Genomic DNA, 22,986 nt, shown 5'->3' with positions numbered 1-22,986 from the left:
GCTTGAATGGGATGATAAGAGAACATGAAAAAAATCCCAAAGGGTGGTATGGATGCCAGAAAGCTGGGGAGGGGCCTGGAATTGCCTTCAATTCAGCTTAGATTTGACAGCTCAAAGTTGTTTATTTTTTAATCTTAACATAAAAGTAACTAGTGGCCCGGTGCACAAAATTTGTGCGTTGGGGGGTGTGGGGGAAGGAGGGTGTCCCTCAGCCTGGTCTGCACCCTCTCCAATCTGGGACCCTTTGGGGGATGTCTGACTGCTGGTTTAGGCCCAATCCCACAGGTCTCGCAATCCAGGACTGCTGGCTCCTAACTGCTCACCTGCCTGCCTGCCTGATCGCCCCAACCACTCTGCCTGCTGGCCTGATTGCCTCCAACTGCCCCCCGCCCCCCGCCGGCCTGCTCGCCCCCAACTGGCCCCCTGCCGGCCTGCTCGTCCCCAACTGGCCCCCTGCCGGCCTGCTCGTGCCCAACTGCCCCCCCCCGTCAACCTGCTTGCCCCCAACTGCCCCCCCACCCCCCGCCGACCTGCTCACCTCCAACTGGCCCCCTCTGCCAACCTGCTCACCCCTAACTGCCTCTGCCTCAGCCCCGCCACCATGGCTTTGTCCGGAAGGTCTCCCGATCTAATTAGCATATTATCCTTTTATTAGTATAGATGATTGGAGAAATAAGACATGCCTGGAGAGATAGAGAGATAGAGAGAGAGAGAGAGAGATAGAGAGAGAGAGAGAGAGGCAAAGATCACCCCTAGAGATAGTATCAATGTGAACATTTTTGTAAATGTCCTTTCTGGCTTTAAAAACATAACACAGAGCTGGGGATTTTTGTGAATATTTATTTTATATGTATATATATATTTTAACAAAAGTGAGATTTAGTTATAATTTATTACTTTCTTTTTCTACTTTCCATGAAAATAAAAATCTACATATCTTGTATACATTGTGTGGATATGCCAAATTTACTTATTCAGTCCTCTACGAAGGCACATTAGACTGTATAAGGTGAAGAAAGGAAGCAAGCAGCAAGCAAATGATAAAACTGACTTTAGCTGTGGCAGCATTTTCAATATTCTAAAGGTGGAAAGAGGTAAGACATGTGGAAGCTCTTGAGATTTTAGTGTTCCAGACATAAGATGAATAATGTCTGAATCTGGAATTCTTTGTGGATGAAGAGGAATTTCCAAAAGGGAAACAAAAAAAGCTTGCGACCCAACACACACTAAAAATGAAGTAATTTCAAATCTTCACATCTGCAGAACAGATAGAATGTCAAAGAAAGCACTCAGATAACTAAAACAGTGAGTGGACTGCCAGGGAAAAACCAAGTGTCATTCTAGTGATAATCCACAACCACAGCTTTCCAGGGAAGTGACAGAGATCCCCAAACTGGGCTCTAACAGGAAGTGCACTGAGCCTTTCTTGTGAGATGCTAGGTGGCCTTGAAGACTTCATGTGTCCTCTCTGGGCCTCTGTCCTTTGACCTGGCTCTGTGAGTTACAAACTGTGCTTGTCAGAGTTCCCTTGGAAGCTGCCAATACTAGGCATTTCCCACTGCAACCAAAATAACTCTGCTTTTATCTGTTTTATATATTAGATCTCCAAAACATCTTTTATTTAAAAAAAAAAAGAGTTTAACAGCTAAAAATATCCTTAAAATCACAGGATTTAAAAAAATATCATTCACCCTTCGGATTATTTGTTAACTACAAAGGTAAAAATGTAAATTTATAATGGAGGAATCTGAAAGTCATCACCTTAACACCTTAAACAATCAGATTATATGTACCTCTTGATATGATGCAATGTATAGAAGTATCATTTTTGGAGTGTTCGTGCCAAAAATATTTAGCTTTAATCAATCTTTTAGAGCTAATGTCCAATTACAGGAAAAACAGGCAATAGAGAAATAAGTTAAACAATACCATGAGGAAACAGAAATTCATGATATGGGTCGTTCTATACGACAATTAGCCTGGTCTCTTCAATAAGACAGTATCATGAGGATTGAAAATGTGTGTGGGTACACTGGGAGGAAGAGATGGAAGGAACACCAACTCCAAAGGCTCTGAGGTGAAAGCCTGTCTTGAATGTTTTAGCAAGAGTGAGACTAGACTTTGACTTTGACTGAGATGGGAAGCTACTGAAGAATTGTGAACAGAGAAATGACATGATCTGAATTAATTTTTAGTAAGATCACTCTGATTACTGTGAAGAGAATAGACTACAGGGAACAAGAGTAGAGAGACCAAATTTACCTGAAATAATCCAGGCAAAAAATGATGCTGGTTTGGAATAGGTGGTAGCAGGGGAAGGATGAGAAATAGTTAGATACTGGATATGTTTTGAAACAGGAGCCAATGGGACAAATGAGCGGGTTTTGTGGGAAAGAGGGAGGTCAAGGATGAATCTAAAGGTTAGTTTTTTAAAAATCGTTTTGTTTGTTTTTTTGCTTAAACAACTGACTGTAAGAAGAGAACTGATATGATCTGAGACTAGGAAGACAAAAGGAAGAACAGATTTGTTGGTGGCCGAGGAAGTAGTGACAGCAAGAAAGGTCAGTAGTTGTTTTGAATGTTGTGACTTGCCTATTAAACATTCAGGTAAAGATGTACAGAATGATGTTGGCGAATTGAATATTGACTTTAGGGAAGATAATTGGGCTGACACAAATTTGAGTTATTTTTATAGTCCTGATACTAGATCACCAAGGGAGGGAAAACAGAAATATATAGGAATATTTATCCTATATAATAAAAGGGTAATATGCAAATTGACCCAATGGTGGGACAACGGGTCACTATGACACACACTGACCACCAGGGGGCCAGACACTCAACATAGGAGCTGCCCCCTGGTGGTCAGTGCGCTCCCACAGGGGGAGCACTGCTCAGCCACATGCCGGGCTGATTGATGGCTGGTGTGCACAGCTGCAGTGGCAGGAGCCTCTCCCGCCTTCCCGGCAGTGTTAAAGATGTCCACTGACTGCTTAGGCCTGCTCCCTTTGACGAGCTCCCGGACTGCTAAAGGGTGCAGGCTGGACTGAGGGACTGCTAAAGGGCGCAGGCCGGGCTGAGGAACCCCCCCATCCCCTCCCCCCATGCACGAATGTCATGCACCATGCCTCTAGTTTTATAATAAATCTTGTTCTATAAGATTCCATATTTCTGTAAAGAAATACAAAAAGAAACATGCAAAGGCTGAGTGGGTGTATGTACACATACAGAGTAGCCCTAATGGAAATTCCTGTGATGATGAAATATTTATGTATCTGTAACATTCAATAGGAAGCCTCTACCCACATATGGCTATTGAGTACTTGAAATATGGCAGTTGCAATTGAATAACTGAAAATTTAATCAAATAGCTACATGCTGCTAGTGGCTACAGTATTTCCCAGTACAGATTTAGAGTTTGGGGAAGAATCGCAGAGGAGATAGAAAAAAAGTGGCCAAAGAGGGAGGAATTATGAGACAGTTCTCCATGGGTCTCTCATGTTTCTGCACACATTGCAAGTGAGGCACTGACTCACTTATAGTCATGATATATAATAGTTTTAGACTATCTTTTCAAGAAAGTTTGTAAAGCGTCTGGCCTGAGTGGCTCAGTTGGTTCAATGTACTGTGTACCAAAAGGTTGCTGGTTCAACTCCCAGTCAGGGCACATACCTGGGTTGCAAGTTTGATCCCCCTTAAGGGAGTGTATGGAAGGCAACAGATCAATGTTTCTCTTTTTCTCTCTCCTCCCTTCCTCTTTCTAAGTATGTCCTTGGGAGGGGGGGAGGGGGAGGGGGAGGGGGAGGGGGAGGAGGAGGAGGAGGAGGAGGAGGAGGAGGAGGAGGAGGAGGAGGAGGAGGAGGAGAATAATGTTGTATAGCAACAACATTGAAAGACTTGGTAGTGTCTCCCTCTGGAGCACAAGATCACTGTCCAGTATGACAGTGTTCCCCTCTGGAACAAACAGAAGGCATGCCCATTATAAAAGGTTTTGGTTTTTTCTAATAATACAACCCATCATGTGTGCAAGTGCAAACTGGCTCCCTTCACACTGCCTTGAAGGTAACTGGACTCAGAGAACCAGTACAAAACACTGCTGCTATGGCTACTGCTACTGCTGTAAGTAATAAACTATCTTTTGTCCCTGATCCAGAAGTCTTGTGTCTTCCACCATCATACATGAACTGTGGCAGGCTAACTTTTTAGCTTACAAAAAAAGTAAACTCTCAGATCTTTTATGGTTCTTGACAAGTATCTTAGAAACCAAGTGAAGAAACCCTTTTAAGGAGCAGGGAGTGATCAACTCTGCTCCTGAATGTTAAGTAAAGTAAGTACTGAGAAATGACAGATGTAGACATGACTGGTAACTGTTAAGAGTGGTCTTAATGGAAATGTCAGGGATGAAATCTGACTGACTTGATTACAAAATAGAATGGAAAGAGAAATAGCAAAGTAATATAGACAACTCTTTCAAGAAGTTTTGCCATGAAATTTCATTGAAATAAGGCAATAGGTAGAGGGGAAAATGGAGTCAAGGAGGATTATTTATAAGATGAGAGAAATAAAAGCACATCTATATATATAAAACCCTAATATGCAAATAGACCAAATGTCGGAACAACCGAACAACTGGTCACTATGACATGCGCTGACCACCAGCGGGCATGCACGGAACATGGCGGGCATCGGCAGCCAGCGGCAGAGCGCGGAACATGGCGGGCGTCGGCCATGGCGGGATGGTGGAGCCGGTGAGTGGGGGCGCAGGTCACTGTCATCGGGGTGTTCCTTCTGGTGGTTACTGGAAATTCTTTGCTCCTGTGGGCCACAGTCCTGCCGAGCACTCGCACCTGCTGCCGGCGCCTGGCACCAGCCCTGATTGCTTGGCGCCGTCAGCGGGTGTGAGCGGCGGCTGCCGGAGCCAATCGCCCCTCAGGGCTTCTCCACCTCCCCCTGATCCTGAGGGGCGATCAGGGCCAGCAGCCGCCTCTCGCATCTGCTGCCGGTGATGGCCCTACTCATACCCGCTGCTGGCACCAGCCCCAATCGCTCTATGCCATCAGCGGGTGCAAGCGGGGCCGGCGCCGTCAGCGCATGGGAGTGGCAGTGGTGGGAGCAGGGCTGTCAGCAGACAGGGGAGCCACGGTGGAAGGGGCCAGGCGGGGGCATGAAGGATGGGCCGAGACCTACCCCTGTGCCCACCACAGCCTCCTGGCCCCACCACAGCCTCCTGGCCCACAGTTCCTTTCAAGTTGCACGAATTCATGCACTGGGCCCCTAGTTTTCACATATAAGACAATGAGTCAAAAGAGGGGAAAATGCTATAAGAAAAAAGATTATAAAGCACTTAGATAGGTTAGTTCTTTCACAGTAACAGGACAGAAAGCACAGTACATGGATACCACTTCAGGAGTGGAGAGCTGTGGTAGTGACAACTTGTAAAAGCTCTTTTTTTCCTAGTTTTTTTCTGAAATAGGAGGCAAGGTCACCAGTTGAAAGTGAAGCGTGGGGAGGGGATGGTGAACATGTGAGGAGAATAAAGACATGCAATAGTCATTGAGGAGGAGATGAAACAGAGAAAATGACTGGGGAAATCTAGTATGATTGCCAGGCAACATTACGAGTCTGCTTGAGGTTACATCATTAAATTAAGGCAAGCTCAGCAGTATGATTTTACAGGCATGGAACAGGCAAAGAGTTGGATTTAATCAGTACTGTGGTTTAGCCAGGCATGGATGCTGAAGTGAGAGAGGGGAAAAGGAATTAATGATATATGCATGGGAGAGATGATAATGACTGATGATGGTATGTATCTAAGCCTCTATCCCATCTCCTGAAATCCAAACCCTTCCACTGAGCTCTGTGGGACTCATGGGTAGATATCAGCAAAATCCGCATATCCTGGACCTCATTTCTAAAGCTTTCTTCAACTTCCTTTAAGCTTAAGTGGAAACTGGGCTCTCCCCTGAGTATGATGCTTTCTCTGTAGCCCTCTTAGATGACGACTCTCTTCGATACCCTTCAACATGAGACCTGGTAGGTGCCTTCTTGTTCCTCATTGCTACTTCCTGTCCATTCTCCCTCTGCCCTCTCCAAAAATCCCCTGCTTTGAGTCACAGAGCATTAGACTCTATCACCCACTACACTTCCTTAGTGCAGTATTTAAGTCTCCCCAAGGTCAGTCTCTTTCATTCCTTGATTATCGTAGGTTTTGGCTCACTGTCACTTCAACACTATTTCTGTTACAACTGTTATTCATTTCAACATCCAAATAGATAACCCATCTGATATCCTGGCCTCTTAGTTTCTTGACTTTTTGTCCACAATGATAATTATGTTGATCTTGTTTTCTACCCCATCTTAGCCACTTTCTCCCATGACATACCCTAACCCTTTAGAACAGTGGTTCTCAACCTTTCTAATGCCACGACCCTTTAATACAGTTCCTCATGTTGTGGTGACCCCCAACCATAAAATTATTTTCGTTGCTACTTCATAACTAATTTTGCTACTGTTATGAATTGTAATGTAAATATCTGTGTTTTCCGATGGTCTTAGGCGACCCTGCTAGCGGTTCTCAACCTGTGGGTCACGACCCACAGGTTGAGAACCACCCACAGGTTGAGAAGCGCTACTGTAGAGCCTAAGACCATCGGAAAACACAGATATTTACATATTGTCAGTCCACTCCCTTTCTATGCCCCTAATTCTATTATACTGACAATTCTCGGGGGGAAGGAGGTGTGGGGGGTGCGAGAAGAGACTGGACAAAAATCGTACACCTACGGATGAGGGCACTGGGGGGGCGGGTAAGGGCAGAGGGTTGGATAGGAACCGGGTGAAGGGGAGCTATGGGGGGAAAAAAGAGAAACTGTAATAATCTAAACAATAAAGATTTAATTTTTTTAAAAAGCATATTCATAAATGGCACCATATCTAGTAATAGAATTTATATAAGATATGACAAAAGACTAAGCATAAAGCTTAATTATTTTTAGAACAAGTGACCTATAAGATTAAATCAACAAGAGTAAAATGAAAAATGCATACGATTCTCAATGTGGAAGAACTACAAATATCGGGGCAAGAAAAAAAATTAATAGAAGAGTGAACATGAGATTTGATTTGGAGAAAACATATAAATACAAAGATTATGTGCAAAGATCCTCTGAACAGAAGAAGGAAATAATTTCCATTTATTCACAAAGTATTTACTAAGCATTTACAGCACTGCTATCGTTTCTCAGGAAGGGGGGTGGTGGGATTCAGGTGACAGTGTGATGGATCGGGGATGCAGAAGCAGAGATGAATCAGAAAGCCACTACAATTTACTCATCCTCATATCCACATGTAGCCAGTGCACAGCATAAAATAGGAATTAAACAATATTTTCTAATTGTGGGAACTCAGATGCTGGGGTAGGGGACCAGGGCAAGAGCCCAGTGGAAATATCTCCAGGTAAGGAAACAAATTATTTTGAACTGACAACCTTCAGTTTTCATGTGTTCCTCTAGGTTTCACATGTGTCCCTCAACAGAACCCACTATTACCACATTTCTTAGTTTCTATCCTGGGTACAGTTTTGGTATCTTATTTCTTGGCCCCACTGATCCTCTCTATTTAATCAACCTAGACATATCTTAGGTAAGGTCTTATCACAATTAAGGTCATTAGTTCATTTTTGCACTGATCCAAAGAATCTCTGAGCGTGCCCATTGGAAGACAAACGAAGCATTTGTCTGTCTAAAAAACAACTGCAGGCAAAAGGTTCTGGTGCTGTTGGTTCAAGAGTAGAACCTAACTAAACAAACAACCCTTGGGGGGCTTTGTGGCCACAATTTTGGTGAAAATATTTTATTCATTACCAAGACAGAAGTGTTGGGGAGGAAGAGGAAGCTGGGGAAGAAAAGGGTGTTGGGAAAAAGAATACTGACACCAGACATGAAAGCAGAGTTGAGAGCAAGATTCAACTGCAAGAAGCTAAACAGGGAGACATGATGAAGGCCCAAACCAAAAAGCCAGAAGCCGGTATGGAGATTGAGCACAGTAAGCCTACCTCACCAACCCACAACTGTCCTTCAGCCTCAAGTATCCTGAGGGGTAAGAGGAAAACCCTGAGACACTGTTTCCTGAGGGGTATGAGGAGAATCCTGAGAACCCTGAAGAAATGAGACAAAGTTCTTCATTCAGCTGACATGTACACTCAAGAGTCCCTATAATCTGCAGGTGAGGCTCAGCAAGGGTTTGTTATTAATTACTTACTGTATAGACAGACAACCAGATAGCTTGGTTATATACAACCAGAGTACCTTATTGAGGCAAAAAGACTTTTTACAAGGTACTTGTTAGGTGTTTGGAAGTCCATAAAAATGAAATAATCATCTGCCATATTTGTAGGCTACATCCAGAATAAACTCATAAGACCTGACAATCCTATCTCTGAAATCTTTCTCAATTTTCACCACTTCTCATTATCTCCACTGCTAAAATCCTGGCCCAAATCCTCATCCCCTACCACCTGCACTACTGTCACAGCCTTCTAAACTGGTTTCTCTGCTTCCACTCTTGCCTCTACATATTCCAGTCATTCTCCAAAGCAGGGGTCCTCAAACTTTTTAAACAGGGGGCCAGTTCACTGTCCCTCAGACCGCTGGAGGGCCGGACTATAGTTTAAAAAAAAACTATGAACAAATTCCTATGCACACTGCACATATCTTATTTTGAAGTAAAAAAACAAAACGGCAAAAACACCCACATGTGGCCCGCGGGCCATAGTTTGAGGACGCCTGCTCCAAAGTAATACATAAATTGGGGCAAAAATAGGTTTACAGTTGTTTGTACAGAAAATAACACAATAATGAATAAATAATATAAGAATAAACTCTGTGTTTTGTGTATTCACAACTGTAAACCTACTTTTTATTCCACCCTGTAAATTACAGCAAATTGCTCTCCTGTTTCAGATGTTCTAATAATTACCCACCCCATTTGGACAAAATTTAAACTCCTTACTTAATACAGCTCCAGAAATTTGCCTACCAATCCCTTACTTCATCTTGCACTGCTCTCCCCCTGGCCTTTTTTTATTTCCTCCAACAGCCTCTTCTTCTCCCTTGACCAAGGTACCAGCTCATTATTCTCTACCCCATTATTCAGTTTAATGTCTGTATAGCACTTATCCGTATCTGAAATTACTTTGATAGTTTACACAGTTACTGTATTTATCCCTACAATGTACACTGCTTGAAGGCTATTAACCATTTGTACGCCATAAGCATCTATAGACGCAAGCGGTGGACCTTTTTTAATTAAATTCAAAATATCATGGCAGTTAACTGGTTAAAGGGAAACGGACTTTGGCCCAAGGTATCTATCTATACCAGACAGATATTATAGTAGAGATCTTATGAAAAATTTGTTATATTCCTAAAGTTAGTATTTTCTTCATCTCACCCCCTAAGACCCCTAACTTCTGTTGGGTGGGAATCATCTGTAAAGATTACTAGGGCAACAAAGCTGCCTAGAGCCGTGGTCGGCAAACTGCGGCTCGTGAGCCACATGCGGCTCTTTGGCCCCTTGAGTGTGGCTTTTCCACAAAATACCACGGCCTGGGCGAGTCTATTTTGAAGAAGTGGTGTTAGAAGAAGTTTAAGTTTAAAAAATTCGGCTCTCAAAAGAAATTTCAATCGTTGTACTGTTGATATTTGGCTCTGTTGACTAATGAGTTTGCCGACCACTGGCCTAGAGCTACAGAATGGACAGTGGTTCATGTAAACTAACCCAATCTTCCTTTCCTACTATACTCTTAGCATCTTTTTTTGGTGTGTGTGTATGTGGGGGGGGGGGGGGGGCTGTACATATTTTATACTACCTCCCCCCCGCCCCCCCCGAGCTCAGGGCACCAATTAATTCCTTTTCAAACAAGTAATGACACTACTTCTTATAGACCAGCTTTGTCCACAGGCTAGATGGGACAACTCCATGTGTCACATGCTTTCTAATCCCTCATCAAATTTGGCTGGGACAGTAACTCAAGCAGGATAGGCCAATCATATCTCTCCTGGAAATTTGCAATTGAAGTGCTAAGACATTTTAAAGGTTCTACAGATTTGATGGCTGAAGCCACTGTTTTGGAGTACCCATGCTAAGCAACATGACAGAAGAAAATGGGGTTAAGAAAACAGAGCAGAGAGAGAAAAAGAGAGGGGGGGGAGGGAGAGAGGGAGAAGGGGGAAGGAGGAAGGGAAAGAAAGGGAAAGAGAGAGGGGGAGAGGGAGGGGAGGGAGGGAGGAAGGGAGAGAGAAAGAGAGGGGGGGAGAGGAAGGAGGAAGGGGGGGAGGCAGGGAGGGGGGAGAGACAGAGAATATGTTTAGTTTCCATGATGGCTGACTGCACTAATAAAACTGGAGTGAATTGATGTGTTCTTTGTTTATTTTGACTATAAATAACCTTTTTACTTGTATACTTTAAGTGGATATTTATTCCTTAAAACCAATCAACTTCTATGACATGCAAAAATATACATCTTCACTGATAGTCTGTCTCCTTCAGTTTTTCTTTAAGCTCTTGCTTTCATAATACTATACCTTCTTCCATCTTTTGGTCTCTCATTTCATCTATAGCCAAAACAACTTCATCATATGTAATGAATATTTACCATGATTTTTTTAGCTGTCCAGATCTTATAATAAAGAATGGGTATCTACAACATAAAAACTATAAATAAATAAGACAAGTATTTTTATGCTGCATATAACATAAAGCCGAAAACAAGAGTGTTCAAACAAGATAAAAGTTAAATTTCTCTCTTATGCAAAAGAAGTTGAGGGCTGGTGCTGGGGTTCCACAAAATGCTCAGACACCCAGGCGTTCTTGCTCACTGAACTACCATGATGGTCCTCATGGCAGTTCAGTGAGCCAGATGGTCTAGGATGGTTCAGTCTGGGGAGTGAGGGAGGGAACACCCAGCGTCCTAAGAGGTCTGGGAAGCAGAGTTTGAAAAAGAAGGGGCACAGGGAGTACTGAGAAAAGTGAACTTTGCAAAGATCTGAAGAAGGTAGGGAGGGAGCTTTGTAGATACTTTATTAGGGGAAAGCAAAGGTCCTGAGGCAGGAGCACGGCTGGTTTGTTGGAGGAAGAACAGGATACCATTTGTGACTGAGACAAAGTAAGCACAGGGGAGAGCAGTAGTAGATGAGGTCAGATGGGTAAAGAGGGGGAGGTTGGATTATGGGGCACCTTGTAAGTATAAAGCCTCTGAGCTGAGAACTTAATTTAACAGGTCCCTCTAGGGGCTGTGTTGAGAACAGGTCTAGGAGAGTAAGGACAGGAGCAGGGAAAGAGGCTATAGAAATAATACAGGTGAGATATAATGGTGGTTTGCACACCATTTATAATTGGGAGTTTGTACCTTTTGACCATCTCCACCCATTTGGCACAGTTCCCACTCACACTCCCATCCACCCCCGCCTCTGGAAACCACCAGTCTGTTCTCTGTATCTATGAGTTCCTTTGTTTTTCTTAGATTCCACACATAAGTGAGTAGATATGGTGGAATGTGACCAATTCTAGATACATTCTGAAGGTAGAACCAACAGGGTTTGTGGATAGACTGATTGTAGGGTGAAAGGAAAGAAGAGAGTCAGGGATAATGCCATGGTTTTTGGCCTGGACTATTGGAAGAATGGAGCTGCTATTCACTGAGATGGGACAGGCTGTGGGAAGAGCAGGTTTTTGAGGGGAAAATCAGGAGTTCGGTTTAGAGATGTCTGTTAGTTTTCCAAATGGAGATGTCAGGTAGACACTTTGATATCAGAGTATGAGATTGAGAGGAGAGGTCTAACTTGTAGATAAAATTAGAAGTCACTGGTGTGAAATTGTTGCTCTAAAGTCATGTGACTAGGTAAAATGCCAAGGAAACAGAATTAATAAGGAAAAATAGAGATTTGAGGAGTAAGCAGCATGCTAACTTTGGAGGTCAGAAAGGTGATGAGGAAGTAGCAAAAACACTATATAAGAATCTCCATAAGGTAGGAGGAAATCCAGAGAATGCAGTGTTCTGGAAGCTAAGTGAAGAAAGCTTTGCAAAGAAAGAGGAGTAATCAACTGTGCAAATGCTGCTGAAAGATCAAATAAAAAGAAAGGCTGAGAACTGACTGAATAGATTTAGGAATGTGGAGGTCTTCAGTGGGGGCCTCGAGAGAGAGTTTGGTCCTGTATTACTGTATCTCTAATATTTAGTACTGTGCCTGTCACATAGTGATAACTCAATAAATATTTGCTGATTGAACTAAGCGAGGTCACTAGTCACTGAATGAGGAAATAGTCTTATTTCTAGAGGCTTAACAGCTGGTACAGTGAAATGTGAGGATTCTTTATTTTATTGTTGACAGTATTACAGATGTTTCCCATTTTCTACTTTTTTGCCCCCCTCCACCCAACCCCACCCCATCCTAGGTCTTCCCCATGCTATTGTCTGTGCCTATGGGTTATGCATATATGTTCTTTGTTTAACCTCTTCCTAATCAAACCTTCCCCTTACCCCCCGCCCCACTTAGGTCTATTATTCTGTTCCCTGCTTCCATACCGCTGGCCCTACTTTGTTTGTAAGTTTAGATTCCAGTTATAAGTGAGATCATGTGATATTTGTCTTTCTCTAACTGGCTTAATTTGCTTAGCATAATAAATATAAAGAACTGCCTTTACTCTCCTACTATGCCTGAAAAATATTAGTTTTGAAAACTATGTCTTACACACCTAGAACAGATATTCCCAAATATGATAGGATTAGCAATAGAATTCGACAAACCCATGCCCTACAAGAAAATACACTTTTAATTCTGGATGGGTACAATCTATACAATTACCTCTTGCATCTGGGGCCCTGTGACTTTGTACCCAGAGGTACAATAGGGATCCCAGTCCTCTAGTTATGTCATAAGTCACTATGCACTAAAATGGAAGACTTTTGGTGGTTGCTGAAGGACACTAACTTATAGGTGCTTTGTACAAATAAAAGCTATCTGTGGCAAGCCAACAATTATCACAAGTATTTGCTTAGTGATTTATACCTTCAAAGTGATTACACATACACTCTCTCTAATCCCACAACTTTGTGAGGCAAGTATTTTTATCACTTTCACTTAATAAAAGAGAACACTCAGAGTCTGAGACATTCATAAAAACACACATTTCTTTCAACAAATGGTATTGAGAAAACTGGATAGCCACATGCAAAAGAATGGAGTTAAACCCTTACCTAACATACAAAAATTAACTAAAGATGGATCAAAGAGCTAAATGTAAGAATTAAAAGTGTTAACTCTTACAAGAAGAAAACATAGTGGTAAACTGACATAACCGTGGATTTGGCAATGATTCTTAGATATGCACTAAAAATATAAACAACAACAAAACCATAAATTAGACTATCAGAATTAAAAGCTTTGTGCTAAGAATACTATCAATAAAGTGAAAAAGCAGCCTATAGTATGAGAGAAAATATTTCCAAATCATGTATCTGATAATGAGAGCCTAGTATTTAGAATATACTAGTATAAAGAACTCTTACAACTACTCGACAACCAAAAGACAAGCAGACCAAATGGGCAAAAGACCTGAATAGACATTTCTCCAAATATATACAAATGGCCAACAAGCACATGAAAAGATGCTCAACATTATCAGTTATCAGCGAAATGCAAATCAAATTCACAATGGGATATTACTTCATACTCACTAGGATGGCTATAACCCAAAACAAACAAATAAAAAGAACCAGAAAATAACAAGTATTGATGAGGATGTAGGGAAAGGGGAACTTTTGAATATTTCTAGTGGAAATGTAAAATGGTGAAGCTGCTGTGGAAAAGTTTGGTGGTTCCTTAAAAAGTTAAACATAGAATTACTATTATGACCCAGCAATTTCCACTCCTAGGTATATACACAAAATAAATGAAGCAGGTATTTAAACAAAAACTTGTACACATATGCTTGTAGAAGCACTATTTACAGTTGCCAAAAGGTAACATCCCCAACTGATTAGCGGATAAAACATATGTAGTCTATCCATACAGTAGAACTACTATTCCAAGAAAGGAACACATGCTACAACATGAATGAACCTTGTAAATATTATGTTAAATGAAAGAAGCCAGACACAAAAAGTCACATATTGTGTGATTCTGTTTATATGAAATGTCCAGAATAGGCAAATCCATAGAGACAGAAAGTAGATTGTTGTTTTCCAAGAAATGGGGGGAGAGAAATGGGGGGTGACTGTTTATGGATACAGGGTTTCCTTGTGGGGTGATAAAAATGCTCTGGATTTAGATAGTGCTGATGGCTACACAACACTGTAAATGTATTGAGAATCACTGAATTATACACTTTGTAATGATTAATTTATGCTATGTGAATTTTTTGAAAATATTTTTTTATTGATTTCAGAGAGGAAGGGAGAGAGAGAGAGAGATAGAAACATCAATGATGAGAGAGAAGCCTTGATCGGCTGCCTCTTGCACGCCCCATACTAGGGATCGAGCCCACAACCCTGTTATGTGCCCTTGACCGGAATCAAACCTGGGACCCTTTAGTCCACAGGCTAATGTTCTATCCACTGAGTCAAACCAGCTAGGGCTATGTTATGTGAATTTTAATGCAATAAAAGTAAATAACTCACACAGCTCACACTTGACAGATCCAAGGCCTTGCATCCAAGAACTAACTGCAAGTCCACTCCCCATTCAATTATCCTGTCTCCTCTACAAATATAAGCTCTGGACCACTTTCCCTCCATCTACCACCATCCAGACAAAGTACCTACAATTGTGGTGATGGTATTCCTACAATTGTCTAAACACAAGAGTTTCTAAACAAAATATTTTCTTTCTTATCATAGACTCCCAGTACAAACCTTTATAAAACCAAGGTTTGCTATTCATGTCACAAAGTCATCTGTCATACAGAAGTTAACCACCAACCACCTAACTGAAGAACCAAAGGCAGCTATGAAGGCTAATCCCTCACAAGATGATACTCCTATTTGCAAAAAGAGTAGAACAATGGGGCTTATACCCTCAACTAGTAAACACCATTCTTCACTAATATTCATTGGCATTTTGCAACCCCATGGTTTTTTGTTCTGCTGGTAGATCACAGCTCCTAGAAACATGAAGTGCAGCCCAGCCAGCATGGCTCAGTGGTTGAGCGTCTACCTATGAACGAGGAGGTCACAGTTCAATTCCTGGTCAGGGTGCATGCCAAGTTGTGGGCTAGATCCCCAGTGTAGGGTGTACAGGAGGTAGCAGATCAATGATTCTCTATCATCACTATCATTATTGATGTTTCTCTCTCTTTCTGCCTCTCCCTTCCTCTCTGAAAAAAATAAATATAAATATATATATATATATATATCCTATATAATAAAGAGGTAATATGCAAATTGACCATCACTCCAACACACAAGATGGCTGCCCCCATGTGGTCAAAGATGGCTGCCACAAGATGGCCAGCAGGGGAGGGCAGTTGTGGGCAATCAGGCCAGCAGGGGAGGGCAGTTGGGGGCGACCAGGCCTGCAGGGGAGGACAGTTAGGGGTGACCAGGACAGAAGGGGAGGGCAGTTAGGGGTGACCAGGCCAGCAAGGGAGGGCAGTTAGGGGTGACCAGGCCAGCAGGGGAGGGCAGTTAGGGGCAATCAGGATGGCAGGGGAGCAGTTAGGTGTCGATCAGGCTGGCAGGGGAGTGTTTAGGGGGTGATCAGGCTGGCAGGCAGAAGCGGTTAGGGGCAATCAGGCAGGCAGGCAGGCAGGCGAGTGGTTGGGAGCCAGCAGTCCTGGATTGTGAGAGGGATGATCGACTGCCCATTTAGGCCCTATCCCAGTGGGCAGTCGGCCATCCCTCGAGGGGTTCCAGATTGGAGAGGGTGCAGGCTGGGCTGAGGGACACACACCCCCGTGCATGAATTTCGTGCACCGGGCCTCTAGTGTGTGTGTGTGTGTGTGTGTGTGTGTGTGTGTGTGTGTATGTGTGTATGTGTGTGTGTGTGTGTGTGTGTGTGTATATATATATATATATATATATGAAATATAAAGTGCAAACCTGACCTTTAAGCCCTTCTGTGCCAGGTTAAGGTTTCCAAGGAGGCAGAAATGCTTAAGAGACAGACAGGTAGTGGCCATCTGCATGACAACCCACTCTAGAGAGTTTAACACAAGATCTTCAAGGTAACTGCATTCACACAACCTTTTGAAAACCAATTTGTTCACTGCTCTCTTCACCTTCTCTCTGAGCCCAACAAGGTCTTATTCCTCCAACTTCTATCTATACCCTTTAATCACCGTCAATGAAAAAGTTTCAAAGTATGAGAAATTTTGCATGCAACTGGAAAACCAAGTTACAATATCAAGTTATTTGGGAAAAATACAGCTGCAAAAAATACTCCTGGAAATCTGACAGCTAGATACATATTCCCTGACATAGCCAAGTATTCCATTTTCAACATGCCAACAATCTGGTCTTTGTTCATCAGTTCAATGAGAGGATGATGTCAGGGTCATTGGAGCCCAGATCACTGCTGGCCTTTAGGAGCATTATAGCTTTCCAGATAAGAAAGAGACTAAAGGCCTAATTTCTAACATCTGAGTCTCAAGAGTTCTGGCAAAATATCTCCTTAGTGAAAAAACACAAAATCTCCAAAACAAATACAAGCAAGACCCCTCTGAAATGAGGGAGAGAGGTAATCATGCACCATTAAGTTACCTTTCTAAAAAGCTAGAAGTGTGTGGGTAACCAACACACTCTGAGCACCTATCACAGAGACGTATAAGACACCTGTCCCCTCTCACTACTCCCCTTTTCAGATAAAACTTCTCGAAAGATTTTTCCAACATTTTCCATTTCCATTTCCTTACTTCTTACCCATCTCAATTTGTTTTCTGCCTCTTCCCATCTAAAATGGTTCTTGCTGAGGTCAAAAACTTCATTTTGCTAAATCCAACTGATCATTTTCAGTCTTCAAGCATGTCAAACTCGCAGCCTGCGGACCACAAGTTTGACATGCTTGGTCTACATCTTTACTTAACTCCTATCTTTTTTTAAATACTCTTTTTCTGCCTTTTATGACATATCTTTAAATATGTGTTTTTTAAAAATTGATTTCAGAGGGAGGGAGAGGGAGAGAGAGACAGAAACATCAATGATGAGAAGGAATCATCGATGGGCCACCTCCTGCACACCCCCTACCAGGGATCAAGCCCAAAACCCGGACATGTGCCCTGACTGGGAATCAAACTGTGACCTCCTGGTTCATGGGTCGACACTCAAACCATTGAGCAACACTGGCCAGGTTTATGACACATCTTAAATTGGAATTAGATTCTAAACTTTAGATCTAAAGTAAATACCTAAGAAAAAAAATGAAGTATAGCTTACTCTTGAAAATCCTTTAAATGGCTCATGAAGTAAAGCATGCCTGTTTTTGTGTGTGCATAATACTACATAGTAAAAGAACAGCATATATATGCAAAACAAACAGTAATTACAGATGCAAACTAAAACTTCACCCTTTCTCATCTAATTAAAAACACCTTTAAGTATAGTGGGTTAAGTTTGCATGTCTTAACTGCAAGCAAAGGACCATTCCATTCCATTGTACCTCTCTGGCCACTTATCCCTTTCCTGGGTCTGCTATCCTCCTTTACCCAACTTTGAAATCCTGAGCCCTCTTCTCTTCTTAATCTCTCTCAATGGTTCTCAATTTCCAGTGCTCAGTGGAATTGCCTGCCGAGCCTTAAAAAATCCAAGGCTATAATTTGGATCAAGTAAACAGAAATAGTATTTTTTAATCATTCAATGTTTCCAATGTGCAGCCAAGATGAGAATCACTGTTCTACACTCTTTTCCTAGAGCAGGGACCACACACTTAAATGCCTTCAGAGTCTGAGAATTAAACGAGCAAAGCAAGCCAAGCATAAGTTTTAGGAGTGGTGGGCTCTTTGCTGAACTAGAAAGCAACTGGAATCAGCTGTGACTTAGCTCCAATCAATTGTTGCCAGATGGGAAAGCTGGCTCAGTAGAGCCACATCTTCTCATTTATAAAGAAAAATCCCAAATCTGGATTTTCATGGGAAATCTTCAGATTTTAAATTACTGGCCAAGAGTGTCGGCCCATGCACCAAAGGGTCTCAGGTTCCATTCCTAGTCAAGGGTATGTGCCTGGTTTGCTAGTTTGATCCCTGGCCCCAGTCGGGAGCCAACCAATTGGTGTCTGTCAGTCTGTCTGTCTGTCTGTCTCCTTTCCTCCCTCCCTTCCATTCTCCCTAAAAAAAAAAAAAAAAAATCTATGGAAAAAAATATCCTCGGGTGAGTATTAACAAAAAACCAACAAAATATTGGCAACTAACTCAAAATTAAACAAAAACCATTGTGTTGGAAAAACAAAACACATCTGTAAGCCTGATTTAGCTGTGGGCTGCAGGTTTGCAACCCTTTGCCTTTGGTAATTCCATCCACACCTTTCAATTTACACCTAAAAAACTTGTGTCCCCAGTTCAGCCCACTCCTCTGGGCTATGGATTTGAATTATCAAATGCTTATATGACATTTCCACTTGAGGGTCTCACCAGTCCCAAAGTGAAATCTGATTTAAACCCACCTTAACACTACTTATCCTTCCAGTGTTCTTTGTCTCAGGTAACAACTCCTCCACCATTCTCCTGGTTGGGCAAGCCTGACTCAGGGAGTCATCCTACATACTTTATTTCTCTCTCCCATGGCTTGTGCCATATCAATAATCAAATCCTATCAATTATGCCTAAATATATCTCCTGTATCCATCTACTTCTCTCCATCTCCTCTGCTACCACCATAATCCCAGCTACCATCTTTTCTCTCTTACTTTTCCACAGTGTATTTGTTGGCTCAGGCTGCTATAACAAAATACCATAGATTGGGTGGTTTATACAACATAAATTTATAGAATTTCCAGATCAACGTCCAGCAGGGTCAGTTTCTAGTGAGGACTCTCTTCTTGGCCTCTGAGTGCTCACATGGCCTTTTCTCCTTACTCTTCTTATAAAGCCACCAGTTAGGGTCTCATTCTGATGACCTCATTTAATCTTAATTACCTCTAAAGACTATCTCCAAATATAGTCCATTGGGGATTAGGGCTTCAAAATATCAATTTTGGGGGAACGCAATTTATTCTATAGCACACACTAACCTTAATTAGGGTCAGTTGTCTCCCACATTCACTCATTTCCTTCTAGATCCTTTCCTCCAATTTGACCAGAGTGATCTTTTACAAACACAAATATTTACAACTATGTGTGTGTACACCTTTGACTCAACAATTCCACTTCTAGGAAGCTATCTTACAAGTATATTCACACACATAAACTGGTATAAGCATAATACTGTTTGTTATGGTAAATTATTGGAAACAATTTAAATGTCCATCAAAGAGTGGTTAAATAACCTGTGGTATGTCCATGCAATGGAATATTACACAGTCATTCAAAAGAATAAGGAAACTATATATTGAAACGGGAAGATTTCTAAGACATTGTTCAGAGAACAGGATAGTGTGTACAGTATGCTACCATTTTGGTAAACAACAGGAGGAAAGAAGAATATGCATTTGCTTGAATGCCATTTGTTTAGATATATGCCTCCTAAATATATATGTCCTATGTCCATCTTCTTCTTTCCCTCTCCTCTGCTACCACCTGAGTCCCAGCTGTTTGTTACAGTAACTTATTGGAAACTAGTAGTAGTGGTTATCACTTTGGAAGGTGTGGAGAAAATGGCAATTAGGGAAGGAGACGTCCCACGGCAGACATTCTGATTGGAGAATGGCCCAGCGCTAGTATTAAGTTCTTCTTGTGGTTCTAATGAGCAGACTGAACTGAGAACTGTGCTTGAGGTAGCCTTCACTTACTTTCCCCAGCTTCATTTTATATCATCCTGCTCCTCCTATCCCTCTCTATGCTCCAGCCACACTGGCCTTGGAATTCCCAGAAGGTCCTGTTGATTCTTGGGAATGTGGTCCCCCTAAGCTTCACCTTATAACTTCTATTTATCCTTCAGAGTACAACTCATCTTAAAGTTCGTTTCCAAAGAAAAATTTCCTAGTTTCCAAAGTAGGTCAGGACTCCTCTTTTATGTACTCAGCGCATCCTGTACTTCTCCCAGAATTTATCACAATTGTAATGAGGTAATTGTATCATTAGACATACATGCATCTGTCACTCTTTAGACTGTAATGTCCAGGAGTGCAAAGACCACATCAGTTGTTTTTACCACGGGATTCCCAGACCTAAATAGTGTCTGGCTGGCAAAATAGGCCCTTCCTCAGGCATTTGTTAAATGCACGAGTAAGACTGCTCCTGCCCTCAAGCTTAGCATAGTAGATAAAATCAACACATAAGCAAATGAGGACAATGTAGTGTCACTGGTGTTAAGGTTGCAGTCTGCTTAGAACAGTGGTTCTCTGGTGGACATAATATGGGCTTTCCCAGGGGACTCCTGGCAATGTTTGGAGGCATAAACATCTGTCACAACTAGCGGGGTGGGAGGCAACACTGGTTCCCATTAAGTAGAGGTCAGGGATGCTTCTAAACATCCTATAATGCACAGGATAACCCCCCCACAACAAAGAACTATCTGGTCCAAATGTCAATAGTACCAGGGGAAAAAAACCTTTCATTTAGAGAGAATGATAATGCCCCCAAGGGTTATCAATTCTACTCTAGGTGGTGGAGTTTATTTTTAGGAGGGGGGAGGAGGACATAGGTCAAGAAATTTCAGAGGGAAAATATACATAGTATTAGCTGCATATTGAAAGGTGGTGGGGGGCCATGTCTCTGGAGATTGTTTGCCAGAGATCATGAGGAGCCTCTGAAGAGTTTAAAAGCAGAGTATGGCTTGAACAGGTGCCTCTTTAGCACCCCACACTCCCAAATTACTCATCAACTTTATTCCCTTGCTGAAACAAAAGTTTCATTCTCTTAGGGCAGCTGGTTTCAGCTAAACATTAAGGCCATATTAATTCATCCCAGGATAAAGTCTGATAGCCCCTGCGCACTCCAGAATGTTAAGCTGCATTTTTAAAATATGCAAATACTTAGGAATACTCAGGTTGTTAATGGATAAAGCTATTTTTTGAACCCAACACCCAGGTTAATCCTGGTAAAATTTTCTGTTTTTAACAGACGGAACTTCTGTTTCCCCTGTCCTCAATTTCTGAGCTCCCAGATTTATTAAAAAAGATCCAAGTTTCCCCCACAGGTATCTCATGTTATAAGTTAGTTCTCTGCCGGAGAGGATAGGAGAGTCATTTGAATACAACAAATGTGAATGGACTGTGTGTATAAATTAGGAATGGTCTACAGGTCTTTAAAAGGCTTTCACAAACAGTCATGGATACCACTGAAAGGGAAGAAAAAGAGATTATTTGAACGGCATCATCAAGAAATAAAAAGAGTTTTACCACAACACAAGCCTGCTGCTTACTGTGCTGCACGCACAGGCTCTGACCTAGTATGGCAATTCTTAGGGTCTCAGCACCGGCTGCTCTGTTTACAAGAAACTGAGGACTGAAACGAATGAAGAACAAAGGCACCAAGGGTTTGGGGGGGGGGGGCTGGTTTGTGCATAAATGATTTGAGGAGGAGGAACGACTTCCTCAGTTTTGGACGGCACCACACATCACGTTTTGCTTACGTGTTGAAAGAATTTTTATTTCGTGCTTTCAGGCCATCCCCTAATAAGAAAATACCTTATAATTGACCAACAGCCATTTACACTCCCTTCCATTTGCTGACCACTAAAACGGGGTAGCATTTCCTTACGCTTTTCCAGAGCCAAAGAGGATTGAGAATCATGTGTGAGCCTAGCAGAGTTCAGATGCAACCTCAACTACAAGCCCGGCCAGCTGGTTTCCATCGAGCGGTCCCCCAGGAGAGAGCCCCTCGGAGGCGGCGGCCGCAGGGCCGGGCTGGGGGGGTCCGGCCGGCCTCCGTTTACCTTTGTTCCAGGTACTCCCGCTCCCAGCCGGGCTGGGAATCCCGCGCGAGGCCCCGAGCCGGTGACACATCCTTCTTTGGCCAAGTCGGGCCGAGGCTGGGCAGGGGGCGGGGGAAGGAAAATGAAGCCTCGGCGCCTAACGACGTGACTTCTCAGTTCTTCCAAACCGTTGGCATTTGCTTCCCTGCCAAGCTTTCCGGTTAACAAGTTCCCGAGGGCTGCGCGGGCGAACTGGCCTCGGAGCCCGGCCAGCGGGAGGGAGCAGGCCGTCCTCCGCCTTCCCTCCCTCGGCGGGCGGCCCCGGGGTACGCGGTTTCCACACCTCCCAGGCTGCCACGGCCCGCACCGCCTCGAACCCCGACTTCCCCCGCTCCGCCAGCCGAGCCAGGGCAGCGCGACCGCACCGACCCCTCCGGCCAGGCCGGTCCCCGCCCCTAGGCTCCGGCCCCGCCCGCCCGGGCCTCTGCGTACCGCCCCCCCGGCCGCGCCACTACCCTCCGGCCGGGCCGGGGGCGCTAGGGCTCCAGGCCGCGCGGCGGGCGTCCCCGGCGCCTACCTGAGTGCCCGCGGCTCCTCCTGCGGCTGCAGCCTCAGCCCGCGGACCGCGCTGGCCGCCAAGGCTCCCGGCGGCGCGGGATGTGGAGCTGCGAGCGAGGCGCGTGAGGAACGGAGGCCCGAGCGCGCCCCGCCCCGCCGCCCGCCGGCCCGCCTGCCCCTCCGTCCCCCTGGTCCCCACCCTCGGCCGCGGGCTCCGCTCCCCGCCCCGCCCCGCCCCGCCCGCCTGGCCCCGCCCCACCCAGCAGACCCCAGCCAGGAAGGGGGCCGCCAGGGGCGCTGCGAGGGCCGCAGCAGCCGCCGCGGGTGCAGTCCCCGGTTTAGTGGCTCGGCGGGGACGCTATTAGTAGTAGTTGCTGTTATTGGGAGGTGCGAGCCTCTCGTATTTGCTATTATTCTGATTGTTATTA

General features: G+C 43.6%; 1 protein-coding gene across 3 annotated transcripts in view; it reads right to left on the bottom strand.

Annotated features, from left to right (window-relative positions):
* Positions 1–22,706, bottom strand: part of PPP2R3A (protein phosphatase 2 regulatory subunit B''alpha) — a 148,724-nt gene extending 126,018 nt beyond the window's left edge. The window contains exons 1-2 of one of the 3 annotated variants that reach the window (XM_079795331.1): positions 22,578–22,706; positions 22,022–22,117 (exon numbers count right to left, since the gene is read on the bottom strand). The gene's annotated coding sequence lies outside the window, so the exon portion shown is untranslated. Of the gene's footprint in view, positions 1–22,021; positions 22,420–22,577 lie in introns of those variants that run through there. The other 2 variants (XM_079795329.1, XM_079795330.1) reach the window with 2 other exon arrangements.
* Positions 22,707–22,986: the final 280 nt, after the last annotated feature.

The sequence above is a fragment of the Cnephaeus nilssonii genome, assembly GCF_951640355.1.
Source record: "Cnephaeus nilssonii genome assembly, chromosome: 17".
Classification (NCBI taxonomy): domain Eukaryota; kingdom Metazoa; phylum Chordata; class Mammalia; order Chiroptera; family Vespertilionidae; genus Cnephaeus; species Cnephaeus nilssonii.
Note: the sequence above shows the minus strand (reverse complement) of the source record. Positions and strands in the feature narration are given on the sequence as shown.